Source organism: Triturus cristatus, chromosome 5_2 (assembly GCF_964204655.1).
Source record: "Triturus cristatus chromosome 5_2, aTriCri1.1, whole genome shotgun sequence".
Taxonomy (NCBI): Eukaryota; Metazoa; Chordata; class Amphibia; order Caudata; family Salamandridae; genus Triturus; species Triturus cristatus.
Genome location: NC_140588.1, coordinates 114,086,638 through 114,100,161, shown reverse-complemented (window position 1 = coordinate 114,100,161; position 13,524 = coordinate 114,086,638).

Below are 13,524 nucleotides of genomic sequence, written 5' to 3'. Positions count from 1 at the left end.
ACTTGACCAATACTGTACATTGCCCAACTCAAACTGCTTAAATGGTTTTAAAGACTTAATGGGGCCTATTCACAGATTGAACTGTGTTGTCTATAAAGTAATACTACTCATGTACTACAAAATGCTATTCTCAAAATGTATAATTCCTACTTCAATGTAAACCACGTTTGGGAAAGCATAGGACTTTGAGAGGTGTTATTCTACTCTTCTCACTCCAATCTAAACCCTATTGGGAAATGTGATGGATATAAGGGATGCAGATTTTCTATTACCACACTAATATAAATCATATTGGAGGAACAATTGGACTTTGAGGGTGCAGATTTGCTGCTCCCACTTCAATCTAAGCCACACTGGGGAAAATGTTTCACTTTCAGGGGTGTGCATTTTCTAATTCTTCTCCAGTCTAAGCCATGTTTGGTAAATTGCTAGACTTCGAGACATATACATTTCCCATCCATTACAAAGGTATTGCTAAAAGGATTGTACTATAAAACATTCCTTCACTATAGCCAAAGCAAGTAAACAACACTTTTAATATGAATTAATAATAATAAAATAATAAAATAAACCATTTCAATCATTTATAAACAAATAAATATGTTTAGTCACTATAATGTTTTTTTTAAACTAATATATTACACTGCCTAACAATTGTAAAAATGTAAATTACAAATATATCTAAAAAAATCCAGGTGTCTTATATGTCCTCTTTAAAAAGAACAATTGTGCATATTGTTTAAAAATAGGAAAACACTTTCTACCCAAAGGAATTAACAACCAGTACGTAAGCAAAATATTTTTCTACATTTAGAAAGCAAAGTATGTCACTGAATGTAACACAGCATGACATGGCAAAAGCAGAGCGTTATAATAATCTAGGTTACTGATGGAAAGCAAGATGGTGTTTGTGTGAGCAGTCCTGTTTGGCTGCTCCTCCCCAGCTCAGAGTTCCAAGTCAATGCAGCCCTGAATAAATGCGGATTATGTGTAGCCCTGCTGCCTGAGATGCATCGGTACTGTGGCTAGGGTTTGAAGACTTACCCAAGAAAAAATGCGGGGAGAGCAACTTGGCTTTGGGCTGAAGTGCGAGCAGTGATCTCGGCAGCTGTTGCACTGATAGTCCGATGTGGTGAGAGAGTGCTATGCTGCATTGAGCCCAGACTACATCGGTGCTCTCTGGGTCCCATGTGGCTAGCGGTATGGATTTCCCTGAGTCGACAATGGTGCCAAAATCTGTGCGATCGATACAGGAATGGCCCACAGAGTTAACATCTGTTGGAGAGTGTCCATCATGCTCCCCTTGCCTGAAGCAAGAACAGGGAGGCGGTACAAATGTTGGGCTGGAAAGAAATATGTGCCTAAGAACAACAGAAGCTCTGAAATGTTCCCAACAACTGACCTGTGCAGTGGTGACTTAGGCAAGTTGGCACAGCGACTGTAACCTCCTAAAATAGAGTTTTGCTCACTGACGACTGCAGCAACCACTGTAGCCCAGCAGGATACGGCAAAGGAGCTTCATTCAAAACGGCTGATCCCTGATCCGGGCACTATGGGTCTGGGAACTGCTCAGAATGGGATATCTACACAGGGCTCGATATGGGATTGGACCCCGATCGGGGTTAAGCGCATAGTCACTTTGGCGGAAGAGACCGACTTCGCTATGAAGGCAGCGAATAAAAGGCCAGATGCCGGAAGGACCTCAAAGGCTATTCCCCAGTCTATTCTCCAGGTCTGTGAGCCGGCTATGGGCACAGAGGCAGAGGTAAAGCCTATTATAATGCAAAATTCCCTAGGTAAAGGACCTTAAGAGATGTAAGGGCTGCTGGACCACCCAGGGAAGGGGCATTGCTGCTGGGGGAGAGGCCCAGCTGGGGGCTAGGAGTAAAATAAACATATCCATAAACACTCTTCCATGGAGTCCGGACTTCCTGTCTTGGGGAATAGCAGCATATTGGGCAGTAATCTCAGTACTGAAAAAGGAGGGGTGCTGGATGGTCCCACAGCCAAATAAACACATGGTCAACAGTTTATGCAGTCTACTTAGAGGAAGGATTCCTCTGTTTTGAAGCTAATGTAGGGGGCAGATCCCCAAAGACATCTGGTTGACTCTCTAAAAGCTGGGGATACATTTTCCCCCCTTACCAATGTATCAGATACCAGTTTGGCAGAATCAGATGCTGAAAATATTTTATCCACCCCTGGCACCAGTCCAAGCAGTCTGCCTGATAGACCTGGAACAGCAATCAAACAGGTGAAACCCTCTAGACAGAGAAAGGATTGGACTCAATATAGGAATCTGGTGGATTTCTCCATTGCACATGTGCCACACTAAAATAGGACTATTCTTCGACACAACAGGCTTATGTAAATGTAAATGTAGTTGAGCTTATATAGCGCACAGCTACCCGCAGTGGGTTTCCCGGCGCTTGCTTAGGGAACCCGTCCTGGTATTCCCCTGTGAGATAGCAGGGTATCCACAAGGTGAAAGTCAGGCATCCCGCCGCAAGGGGCCGTTGTGGAGATTATGTGTGTAATAGTGGAAGGCCAACAAGGGATTTTGTTTTAACAAAATTCAATACAATTATACTGTACAAAGTAACCATTACATAAGTACTAGAAGGAAGTTCATTCAAACGTAATTCAATTGAATACAGTAAATGATAAAATATAATGCAAACACACACGGGGTATTTTTTCAAGTGAAAGAATCACTGATTTTTATCTAGAAACAATTTATAAAAAGGAGTACACAAAACAAATAAATGTATAATGTAACATGAAGGGAAAGAAAGTTCAATGTTATCCACAAATCATGACATTACAAAAAATCCAATCCAATAACTATAACAGGGATATATCTCGTGTTTAGAGAACAATCAACTGTGCAGCTATGCTGTGGAAATGGACAATATAGTCGACGTTTCGGTCTGTTGAGGCGTCAGTCGGTCAGACCATCTTCAGGACAGATGAACAATACAAAAAGACTCCTGCATAAATATGATATCTATTAATTACATGGAAAAAACCATAAAATTCTCTTCGTGGTCAATAGAGAAATTCAGGGGATAGCCCGTGTGTGAAAGAGCAATCTTCTTTGAGAGGAATTGTGGGAAAAACACCTTAAACCCAAGAAGAAATAGCGACGTTATATTACTATATCATTCAGTGAAAAAGGGGTGCTTGAATACATTGATAGTGGTGTCTACTTAAGTTAGACTGAAAAAACGAGATGCGCTTACTCGTAGTTTGTTGTAGTATTTTAAAGGGGTAATCACTTCCTCATTGGGCATAGATTGTGCTTCATCTAGAAAGCGAAAGACAGTGGTCACGATGTGCCATTAAATCAAATAAAGGATAATATATGTATCTATTTGTTAAGTGTATCGTACCCGATCTTATTAGGATAAGCGTATACCATGCGAGGCCTGTAGCAGGACAGCAGTGGGCTTCAGAATGTTGACTATTCTGGTATTCTATGATTCAGAAGGCCAAATGGTCCTTCGTACGAGTGATTTTTCACTCCAGGAAACCTAAAAAATTGAGGTTAATCATGGTGAAAATTAGATCATCGACGGGCGTATAACGCTTAAATTCTGTATACAGCCATTAATGTTAGAAGGTATACTAGCCAGGATTTTCAGAGAATTTGCCTGTTGGTAAGAAACCAGGACTGGGCAGGATAATACATTACACGACCCATCCATATTAACAAATGCTTGCGAGGGAAGGCAAATGATGCAAAGATTAATATGGTGGCGATTTCGAACAGCCTACTGTAAGGATGCATTTTATACAGTCAGTCAAACGCACAGACAATGCATAAAGCCATTAGCATTGGGAGTGTGCTGTCTAAGATTAAAAAAAGGGGCCAGTTAGTGAATGAACCAAGATTAACCGAACAATACATCCAAAGATCTACCCATATTTAAAAAGTGCAAGCTGGGGATGGTGATCTATTTAGAGATTGACATACTCGTGATTTAAAGCAACCTTCTAAGAGACGCGGGTAAACTTAACTCTACGTTCTGAAGCGGTCAAGACCATTACTTACGATTTTAGTCTCACAAAGCCGAGGGAAAGTTAGAGTGCCATCCGTCGATAGGAACTCATCCAATTCCCAAAGTTCGGCGGCATGTATTTAAAGGCGGTTCAATGACCACAGCTGATAACAATTAAGGTGTGGGTTAAGCTAGTCAAAAACTAGTCGAACTATGGCGGACATCTTGCAATGTGTGAATAGATAGATGCAACAATGGCTGTATTAAAGTTTTAATACCATCATCACGAGCAGCGTCTACAGTAATTTGCAGAATTGTTAATCAACGCAATCGGTGACGGTCAAGATGAAAAATCTTAGGTGTAATAATTCTGTAATTTAGGATTACTCGAGAAAGGCGCCTTACACGGCGGACATCTTGGAACAGTAACAATGCTGGATTTAATGTTTGCTAAACGAGGTCAGGATAAGCTCAGGAGAGACGCCCTAGACGGCGGACATCTTAGAGCGGTAGCAGTGTTGCGGGAGTTTGGCTATTTAAATCATTACACATATAGAATTACGATGTGTGTTATTTGTTTTAAATGACAGTTATTTGTTTTGAATGACAGTGTAAAGTAGCGAGTCATCACTTGTCTATTATTAAATTTTCTGTCTTTTGCTCAGAATCACAATAGAAAAGAGCGAGACTAATTGGTGAAAAAAGAGTCACAGAAAGCATATTAGCAACGCAGAGCAGGTTATCATGATGCTTCACAGAATCGACTCATCAACTAATGCGACATGATAAATCAAAATGCTGAACATCTTATGGCAAGTTGACTGATTGTTATACATAGATTCACAGTGTTAACAGAAAGATATAAAAAGTACAAAAAATACATACATTTTACAGATGCTTTCAAAGATGGATTGTAATATCAATATCACATGTTCACAGAAATTTGTCATATTATATAGTGTTATTAAACACTGACACATTAGATACTCCAAATATACATATGCATAAACAATTTGGGTTCTGTCTCATACATCAATCAAATTTGAGTGGGGACTTTAAGAAGCAGATCTAGGTAAGACATGCCAAAGTATGCCATTCTGTAGCCGTATTTAGACCTTTCTTTATATTGTCACTCTTACAGATCCATTGATTCTCTTTGATCGTCAATGTGCGATCAACATTGGCTTGTCTGATGGTGGGTTTAACTACTTCAATGACTAGCCATAACATCTCTTTTTCAGTGTGTTGGAAACGTGTATAATGTTCAACAAGTGGCGCGTTCTCAACTCTACATCTAATCCTAGATTGATGTTGGAGAATGCGCGTTTTTGCCATTTGGGTTGTCTTACCTATGTAGTTTAATCCACACGGGCATTGGATGCAATAGACCACGTTTCTGGTGTTACAGTTGGAGAAAGATTTGAGTACTATCAAAGATCCATTAAGGTCAAAGGATTTCAATTTCTTGGTGCTGGGACACGCTGCACAATTACCACACTTGTGGTGTCCAACTAGAGGTATTATTTGTTGCATACCATCTACAAGATGATGTTGCGGTGTGGTATATGTGTGAACTAGTCTATCCTTGATATTGGGTCCTCTTTTAAATGAAAAGAGTGGTTGCTCTGATAGCTCAGGTAGGGATGACAAAAGTGTCCAATGTTTCTTTACAATTTTCTTTATTCTGTTTGTGGCAGTTCCAAACGTAGTCACACAGACTAACATTGGGTCTGATGTTTTTTGTTTAACTTCGAGGAGGGCATTACGGTCATTATACCATGCTCTCTTTAGAGATTTCTTCAGCAACTTGTTTGGATAACCTCTTGAGTGCAGCTTTTCTTTAAGTTTCTTAGCCTCAAGGAAGTAATCCTCCCTTTTGGAACAGTTTCTTCGTAAACGGAGAAACTGTCCAAAAGGGAGTCCATCCTTCAGTGACTGCGGGTGGTGGCTGTCATATTTTAAAAGCGTGTTGCGTGCCGTGGGCTTCGTAAAGAGAGTGGTATAGAGCATATTATCTTCGCCCGCCTTGATCGAGATGTCTAGGAAATTCATACTTTGATTACTAGAATCAATTGTGAATTGCAGGTTGACATTTCTGGAGTTCAACCAGTCGTGGAATTCGGTGAGTAGTTCTTTACTGCCTTTCCAGATAAGAAAGACATCATCTATATATCGCAGCCAGCTGGTAATGTTGGCTGCAAAGGGATTGAGTGAGTCATAGATGTGTCTTCGTTCGAACTCAGAGACATAGATGTTAGCTATGTCCGGGGCAAAAACTGCCCCCATCGCGACACCTTTAAGTTGTTGGTAAAATGTACGTTCGTACAAAAAGAAATTTTCACATAGTGAAATCCTAATACATTCAATGATAAACTCAGTAGGAACCGCATGTGGCCTGGGTCTGTTATTGAGTAGATCTTCAATGATTTCCAAGATCTCTGTCTGCGGAATATTGGTGTACAAGCTCTCGATATCCATGGATACCAGGAGCTCGCATTGGGGATCAAAACTGTGTTTATCCACTACATTAATGACCGCCGTGGTGTCCCTGATGTATGTATTTATTTCTGTGGCAAAAGGTCGGATGAAAAAGTCAGCATACTGGGCCAAGGGTTTTAAAATTGAGTTGCAGCCCGATACAATGGGCCTACCTGGAGGCCGTGCGGTGTTTTTATGTATCTTCGGTAATATATATATTACCGGAACTGTGGGAGATTTGTTTATTAAAAATGCGGCTTCCTTTTCGCTAAGCCAGCCTCCTTCAAAACCCACTTTACTGAGTTCTGAGATCATTTTTTCAAGGCGGGGAGTGGGGTTGCCAGGTAGTTTTTTGTAGTTCGACTCAACCAAGAGTTGTTTGGTTATTTCAATATTATACGCTTGTGAGTCCCAGAGTACAATGCCTCCGCCTTTGTCGGCCGGTTTTATGATAGTATCAGGTAGTGTCTGAAGACTCCTCAATGCCAGATGTTCGTCCTTGGTGAGGTTGTATTTCACCCTAGTTGGTATGTTAAAAAGGTTATCAATTTCTGTTAAGATGGCATTTTCAAAAGTGATAATCTCTTTGGCTATCAATGTGTTGGGTGGGAAAAACGTGGACCGATTGTGCAGTCCAGTTATGTCGGAATCACATGGTATAGTTTTGTTTGCAAAAAAGTTCTTAAGTCTAACTGAACGAAAAAATTTGAATAGCTCAAGTTTGGTTTGGAACAAATTATTCTTGTTGGTCGGGACAAAGGAAAGTCCTGCTGAGAGTACTGATATTTGTACCTCAGATAGTTGATGTTTCGATAAATTGAAAATAGGTATCGTCTGAGTGGGGTTTACCACTCGTAAAATTGATTCCGGGTTTGACGATAGCCTGGTGTATACTGGTTTCGAAACCATCCTCTCCTGGTTGCTCGTGATCTCCGTGGGTAAGGAGATCCTCTCCGATCCTGCCCTAAAAAAGGCTGTCGTGATGTGGAGGGTTGTTGATCATGAGAGTACCTATGAGTGTTGTCTGATGTCTGATCGCTATCGGTATCAGAAGTAGTGTCAGAAAAAGTGACTTTCTTCCGTTGTTGGTTTTTTGGTCCTTGGTTGGACCCCTGTGTTTGATAAAAATCTTTGTTTAAATATGGATATGTTTTTTCCTTACTATACTTCCTTATATCCTTCTGTAGTTTATCTGTTTTCTTGTGGGAATTGAATTCTTCGAAGTCTTTTATGGTAGCAGCAACCTTATCCAGTAATGCTTTCGCATTAGTGATATTGGAGTCGGTGTTAATCTTATTCTCCAGGCTTTCTATTTCCTTGGTTAGTGATTTGATATGTTTTATTGCCGTCTCAATGCTAAGGACCATCCAAGTGCGGGAGCATTTATTGGATGCAAAACTGAAACCTATTTTGAAATCTTCATCTTCAATGAAGATAATAGGGATGTTTTTGATCTGTAGTCCTGTTGGAATTATGTTTGCATTAAGGCAATCAGTAAGGAACTTAGCATGTAGTTCAGTGCGAACTAGTTTCTTTTTCAAGCGTTCTAGGTGATTAAGATCAGTTTCGAATGGTGAAGATGTAAGAGGTCCTCGGGTTCCTAGCAACGAAGGACCCGCAGCTATCTTTAACATATACTCATCGGTATACGATAGGGTTTCAGCTTCAGACATGGATAAGGCTGAAACACGCTATTATTTGGGGATAGGTGAGCTTAAACACTATTCTGAAAAACCACTTTAAAAAGTGACCCGAAACAGACAATTGTCTGCGCTTAAAGTATTTAAATTGAGGGGTAACACCCAATACACCCTTGAGGGCTTGGGCAGATAGAATGTAATAGTGGAAAGCCAACAAGGGATTTTGTTTTAACAAAATTCAATACAATTATACTGTACAAAGTAACCATTACATAAGTACTAGAAGGAAGTTCATTCAAACGTAATTCAATTGAATACAGTAAATGATAAAATATAATGCAAACACACACGGGGTATTTTTTCAAGTGAAAGAATCACTGATTTTTATCTAGAAACAATTCATAAAAAGGAGTACACAAAACAAATAAATGTATAATGTAACATGAAGGGAAAGAAAGTTCAATGTTATCCACAAATCATGACATTACAAAAAATCCAATCCAATAACTATAACAGGGATATATCTCGTGTTTAGAGAACAATCAACTGTGCAGCTATGCTGTGGAAATGGACAATATAGTCGACGTTTCGGTCTGTTGAGGCGTCAGTCGGTCAGACCATCTTCAGGACAGATGAACAATACAAAAAGACTCCTGCATAAATATGATATCTATTAATTACATGGAAAAAACCATAAAATTCTCTTCGTGGTCAATAGAGAAATTCAGGGGATAGCCCGTGTGTGAAAGAGCAATCTTCTTTGAGAGGAATTGTGGGAAAAACACCTTAAACCCAAGAAGAAATAGCGACGTTATATTACTATATCATTCAGTGAAAAAGGGGTGCTTGAATACATTGATAGTGGTGTCTACTTAAGTTAGACTGAAAAAACGAGATGCGCTTACTCGTAGTTTGTTGTAGTATTTTAAAGGGGTAATCACTTCCTCATTGGGCATAGATTGTGCTTCATCTAGAAAGGGAAAGACAGTGGTCACGATGTGCCATTAAATCAAATAAAGGATAATATATGTATCTATTTGTTCAGTGTATCGTACCCGATCTTATTAGGATAAGCGTATACCATGCGAGGCCTGTAGCAGGACAGCAGTGGGCTTCAGAATGTTGACTATTCTGGTATTCTATGATTCAGAAGGCCAAATGGTCCTTCGTACGAGTGATTTTTCACTCCAGGAAACCTAAAAAATTGAGGTTAATCATGGTGAAAATTAGATCATCGACGGGCGTATAACGCTTAAATTCTGTATACAGCCATTAATGTTAGAAGGTATACTAGCCAGGATTTTCAGAGAATTTGCCTGTTGGTAAGAAACCAGGACTGGGCAGGATAATACATTACACGACCCATCCATATTAACAAATGCTTGCGAGGGAAGGCAAATGATGCAAAGATTAATATGGTGGCGATTTCGAACAGCCTACTGTAAGGATGCATTTTATACAGTCAGTCAAACGCACAGACAATGCATAAAGCCATTAGCATTGGGAGTGTGCTGTCTAAGATTAAAAAAAGGGGCCAGTTAGTGAATGAACCAAGATTAACCGAACAATACATCCAAAGATCTACCCATATTTAAAAAGTGCAAGCTGGGGATGGTGATCTATTTAGAGATTGACATACTCGTGATTTAAAGCAACCTTCTAAGAGACGCGGGTAAACTTAACTCTACGTTCTGAAGCGGTCAAGACCTGCGTTGCTAATATGCTTTCTGTGACTCTTTTTTCACCAATTAGTCTCGCTCTTTTCTATTGTGATTCTGAGCAAAAGACAGAAAATTTAATAATAGACAAGTGATGACTCGCTACTTTACACTGTCATTCAAAACAAATAACTGTCATTTAAAACAAATAACACACATCGTAATTCTATATGTGTAATGATTTAAATAGCCAAACTCCCGCAACACTGCTACCGCTCTAAGATGTCCGCCGTCTAGGGCGTCTCTCCTGAGCTTATCCTGACCTCGTTTAGCAAACATTAAATCCAGCATTGTTACTGTTCCAAGATGTCCGCCGTGTAAGGCGCCTTTCTCGAGTAATCCTAAATTACAGAATTATTACACCTAAGATTTTTCATCTTGACCGTCACCGATTGCGTTGATTAACAATTCTGCAAATTACTGTAGACGCTGCTCGTGATGATGGTATTAAAACTTTAATACAGCCATTGTTGCATCTATCTATTCACACATTGCAAGATGTCCGCCATAGTTCGACTAGTTTTTGACTAGCTTAACCCACACCTTAATTGTTATCAGCTGTGGTCATTGAACCGCCTTTAAATACATGCCGCCGAACTTTGGGAATTGGACGAGTTCCTATCGACGGATGGCACTCTAACTTTCCCTCGGCTTTGTGAGACTAAAATCGTAAGTAATGGTCTTGACCGCTTCAGAACGTAGAGTTAAGTTTACCCGCGTCTCTTAGAAGGTTGCTTTAAATCACGAGTATGTCAATCTCTAAATAGATCACCATCCCCAGCTTGCACTTTTTAAATATGGGTAGATCTTTGGATGTATTGTTCGGTTAATCTTGGTTCATTCACTAACTGGCCCCTTTTTTTAATCTTAGACAGCACACTCCCAATGCTAATGGCTTTATGCATTGTCTGTGCGTTTGACTGACTGTATAAAATGCATCCTCACAGTAGGCTGTTCGAAATCGCCACCATATTAATCTTTGCATCATTTGCCTTCCCTCGCAAGCATTTGTTAATATGGATGGGTCGTGTAATGTATTATCCTGCCCAGTCCTGGTTTCTTACCAACAGGCAAATTCTCTGAAAATCCTGGCTAGTATACCTTCTAACATTAATGGCTGTATACAGAATTTAAGCGTTATACGCCCGTCGATGATCTAATTTTCACCATGATTAACCTCAATTTTTTAGGTTTCCTGGAGTGAAAAATCACTCGTACGAAGGACCATTTGGCCTTCTGAATCATAGAATACCAGAATAGTCAACATTCTGAAGCCCACTGCTGTCCTGCTACAGGCCTCGCATGGTATACGCTTATCCTAATAAGATCGGGTACGATACACTTAACAAATAGATACATATATTATCCTTTATTTGATTTAATGGCACATCGTGACCACTGTCTTTCGCTTTCTAGATGAAGCACAATCTATGCCCAATGAGGAAGTGATTACCCCTTTAAAATACTACAACAAACTACGAGTAAGCGCATCTCGTTTTTTCAGTCTAACTTAAGTAGACACCACTATCAATGTATTCAAGCACCCCTTTTTCACTGAATGATATAGTAATATAACGTCGCTATTTCTTCTTGGGTTTAAGGTGTTTTTCCCACAATTCCTCTCAAAGAAGATTGCTCTTTCACACACGGGCTATCCCCTGAATTTCTCTATTGACCACGAAGAGAATTTTATGGTTTTTTCCATGTAATTAATAGATATCATATTTATGCAGGAGTCTTTTTGTATTGTTCATCTGTCCTGAAGATGGTCTGACCGACTGACGCCTCAACAGACCGAAACGTCGACTATATTGTCCATTTCCACAGCATAGCTGCACAGTTGATTGTTCTCTAAACACGAGATATATCCCTGTTATAGTTATTGGATTGGATTTTTTGTAATGTCATGATTTGTGGATAACATTGAACTTTCTTTCCCTTCATGTTACATTATACATTTATTTGTTTTGTGTACTCCTTTTTATGAATTGTTTCTAGATAAAAATCAGTGATTCTTTCACTTGAAAAAATACCCCGTGTGTGTTTGCATTATATTTTATCATTTACTGTATTCAATTGAATTACGTTTGAATGAACTTCCTTCTAGTACTTATGTAATGGTTACTTTGTACAGTATAATTGTATTGAATTTTGTTAAAACAAAATCCCTTGTTGGCCTTCCACTATTACATTCTATCTGCCCAAGCCCTCAAGGGTGTATTGGGTGTTACCCCTCAATTTAAATACGTTGTGGAGATTAAGCAAGCTATTGCCCAGAGTCACAGAGTGTGAACCCGTGAGTCGAGGAGGCACCGGGGCGAGAATTATCGAGTCCGTGGAATTTTTAGCCCAAGACCCGCCGAGGCGGGGAATTGAACCCTGGTCCAGGGAATTGAACCCTGGTCCAGGACCGATCTCAGCTTCCGGGTCTGCCGCCTCTAACCCCTGAGCCACACTTCTCTATGTGGAACCGTCAAGACCGCCCCCAGGGGATGGGAATGCACAAGTGGATGTAAAAGATTTAGATGAACCCAACTCATCAAACAATATCAAGAGGAGACTCATGCTCATCGTAGGAAGACTAGGCTGGCCACCAAGAAGTTGCCGGGGGCAACTAGGCAGATCACCAAAGTTTGTCCGACATTGGGGAGAAGGTGAGAGTGATTTAAATTCAGGTACTGAAAACGGATGTGGTGGCAATTCAAACACGGACAGGTGCTCAGGGTTCTCAGATTAATGATATTCAATGGAAGTTGGAGGACTTTGAAAACAGGCAGAGGCCAAATAACTTGTGAGTTCTTGGCATTGAAGAAGGGGTGGGAGGTAATGATATCAGGACATTATTGTCAATCTGTTAAAGGGGGCTTTTCCTGATTTACATGCTTGGAACTAGGAGATGGAAATTCAGAGAGTGCAATGATTTCCACTTATGATGAGAATGCTGAGATCCTCACAGGCCGAAAGCTCCAGCAAACCGAGAGCTATTACTGTTTATTTTAGGACGTTTTTGCCCCGGCAAGCCATTTTCAATAAAGCCCAACCTGATGCCACTCTTTTTTCACCAGACCTGACTTTTCTCATGTGACAGTGGAGAGGCGGTGGAGGCTGAGACAGCTGATTCAGCCATGTCAGGCTTTTAAAGCCGAAACATATTTAATGAATCCCACCCACCTCAAGATTATCTTTAAATATAAGACCAGAGTTTTCAAATCTGAGATAAAGGCTAAGGATTACATGGACAAACTGGCTAAAGGGACTTGATTCTTATAATAAGGTTATTTGTGTCCAATGTTGCTTACTAAAGATGTTGGTCATGAAACATTGATGTGGGTTTGTAAGGTTTTCCCTTCTGAGAGGGTCAATCTTTGTGATGGTATTTTTGGTTGGTGACAATTTGTACTTGAGGGGTTACTGTTTGTTTGGTTATTCTCCATTTTTTGCTAGTGGGTGCTGTGTGGGCTAGTGGCTCTGAGCTTGGGAGGAGGGGGAGCACAGTATCCATCATTCAGGCCAGCGGTGGTCTGTTTGCCTAGCAGTATTGGCTGGGAGGAGAAGAGCTAGGGGTGGGAGTCTTTGGGAAGCAGGTGGGATAGAAGGGGGTAGGGAAGGAACTTATAGGGGGCTGAAAGGAGGAGGGGAGCTCACTGCAAGTGGAGATTCAAACAATTAGGGTATCTGAAAGATGGG